The sequence below is a fragment of the Chrysochloris asiatica genome, unplaced genomic scaffold (genome assembly GCF_000296735.1).
Source record: "Chrysochloris asiatica unplaced genomic scaffold, ChrAsi1.0 scaffold00077, whole genome shotgun sequence".
Classification (NCBI taxonomy): domain Eukaryota; kingdom Metazoa; phylum Chordata; class Mammalia; order Afrosoricida; family Chrysochloridae; genus Chrysochloris; species Chrysochloris asiatica.
The window spans coordinates 11,320,053-11,322,796 of record NW_006408595.1 but is presented as its reverse complement, the minus strand read 5'-3'; the positions used below and the strand labels follow the sequence as shown (position 1 = coordinate 11,322,796).

General features: G+C 36.0%; 1 pseudogene; it reads right to left on the bottom strand.

Moving 5' to 3' along the window:
* Positions 1 to 516: 516 nt before the first annotated feature.
* On the bottom strand, positions 517 to 1,405 carry LOC102824739 (annotated as a pseudogene).
* Between the last annotated feature and the right edge of the window lie 1,339 nt (positions 1,406 to 2,744).

Below are 2,744 nucleotides of genomic sequence, written 5' to 3'. Positions count from 1 at the left end.
TGCACTTTGGTCCTCAAACTGACATCTTTGCTCTTGAACACATTAAAGGGGTCGTGTGCAGTAGATTTGCTTAATGTCGTTTGATTTCTTGAGTTGCTGCTTCCATAAGTGTTGATGGTTAATCCAAGTGAAATGAAGTCTTCAACAAATTGAATCTTTTCTCCATTTATCTTGATGTTATTTATCGGTCCAGATTTCTTGGCATAGATGAGAGAATTCCTCCAGTATTGCCTCAGTTTGTTGAAATATTTCAATTTGAATTTCATTAATTCCTAGAGCCTTGTTCCTTGACAATGCCTTCAGTGCACATTGGACTTCTTCCTTCAGTACTATTAGTTTTTGATCATCTGAAACCTGTTGAAGTGATTGAACATTGACCATTTCTTTTTGGCACAGTGACTCTGTGTATTCCTTTCATCTTCTTTGTCTTTTTTTCCCCAGATAAGTCCTTTATTGATGCTTTCAGTAAGGTTTACCATGAAATGTTACATACATGATGGAAAGCAGAAGACCTAATTAAACACCAGGGAAAAATACTTTAATGATGTTCTTATACAGGGTATTGGCTAACTCCAGCGGATCTTCATCTCTTACTGCTGCCATTATCGTCATTCTTTGAATTATAAGGCAAGGTTTGTTTCTGTTTTTTAAGCAGTGCCCGTGTTCCCATTTCTTTTTGGTCAGAAATGAAGTGTTTATGTATTTGGATCCCTTGCATGTGCTCTTGACTCCACACTAAGGTGTATCCGTCTCAATCATTAATTTTTCACTGGGTATTGACTTCAAAACTTCTAAATTAGCCTCTGTTTTCAGCGAACAACCATATTAAAGCCTATGTACAGATCCAAGTCAATCAAAGCAGCTGCTGCTTCCTTGATACCATCAAATGAATGCACCACTCCACCTACACACTGATCTCTATTTCTTTTCATGACATCCAAAAACTCCTCATGTGAATTACGACAATGAAGAAACATCGGCAATTTGGTTTGTTCTGACAACTCAAACTGTTTTTCAAAATATTTGAGCTAAGTCTGTTTGGGACAAAACTGCAGTCAGTCAAAATCAAGTCCACATTCCCCTATGGTTACAAGTTTGCCTCAGCTGCTTTCAGCAAGACTGAGCAACTCTTGTATGTAAAGCTCAGGGTTGTCCTTTCCAAATTCACCACATTGCATAGGATGACAGCCAACTGTACTGAAAAACGTATCATTTGTTTGTGCCAAATGCAGTGCTTCTTTACTGTCTTGCAGACCTGTAAGCATAAACTTTTTAACACCAATCTGAGTAGCTCTTTCTATTACAGCCTGTAAGTCATCTGGATCCTTTTGAACTTTCCTATAAATTCCTCTGAAACAGGATCTGTCAAGTTGATGCCAATATCTGCAAACTTGAAGCGGCTCATTTCTGCTATCCCTGCTCCTCCCCTTCTATCTTCTTTTGATGCTTTCTGCATCATTCAGTATTTTGTTTAAAGAATCCTTCAGTATTAAGTGTCAAGGCTTGATTTTTTTCCCTCAGTTCTCTCATCTTGAGTGTGTTCTTCCATATTTGTTTTCTTAACTCCAGATCTTTGCATATGCCATTATAATATTTGACTTTGTCCTCTTGAGTTGCCCTTTGAAATTTTCTATTCAGCTCTTTTACCTTCTCATTTCTTCCATTTGTTTCAGACTCTGTACACTGGAGAGCAAGTTTTAGCATCTATTCTGATACCCATTTTGGTCTTTTCTATCTTTCTTGTCTTCTTAATGACCTTTTGCTTTCTTCTTGAATGATGTTATTGATGTCATCCCACAACTCTTCTGGTTTTTGGTCATTAATGTCTAATGCATGATATGTATTCTTGAAATTATCTCTAAAATGAGATGGAATATGTTCAAGGTTATATTTTGACTCTCATGGACTTGTTTTAATTTTTTTCAGCTTTAGTCTGAACTTGCATCTGAGCAACTGATGGTCTGTTTCACAGTCTGCCTCTGACCTGGTTTTGACTGATGATTTGGAGCTTTCCACTGTCTTTTTCCACAGATGTAGTCAATTTTAGTTCTGTGTATTCCATCTGATGAAGTCCATGCATATGATTGTCTTTTTTTTGTGTGTGTGTGTCTTTTATGATGTTTAGAAAAAGGTATTTGCAACGAAGAAGTCACTGGTATTGCAAAATTCTATCATGGGATCTTCAGCATCATATCTAAGACCATATTTTCTAACTACTGATCCTTCCTCTTTGTTTCCAACCTTTATATTCCAATCACTAGTAATTATGAATACATCTTGATTGCATGCTTGATCAATTTCAGACTGAAGAAGTTGGTAGAATCGGTCAGTTTTCATCATCACTGGCGATAGTGGTTGGTGTGTAAATTTGAATGATAGTTGTATTAACTGGTTTTCCTTGTAGGCATATGCATATTATCCTATCATAGACAACATCATACTTTAAGATAGATCTACAAAAGTTCATTTTGATTATAAATGCAATGCCATTCCTCTTCAATTTGTCATTCCTGAAAACTACTTAAAAAAAAAAAAAAAAGGTCATTCCTGGCATCGTAAACCATGTGATTGTCAGATTCAAAATAGACCATACCAGTTCATTTCAGCTCACTAATGTCTAGAATATCAATGTGAATGCATCCCAACCACCCTTTTTTTCTTTTTGATAATTTCTAGTTTTCCTAGATTCATTTTCTTACATTCCATGTTACAGTTATTAATGGATACTTGTGGCTATTTTGCCT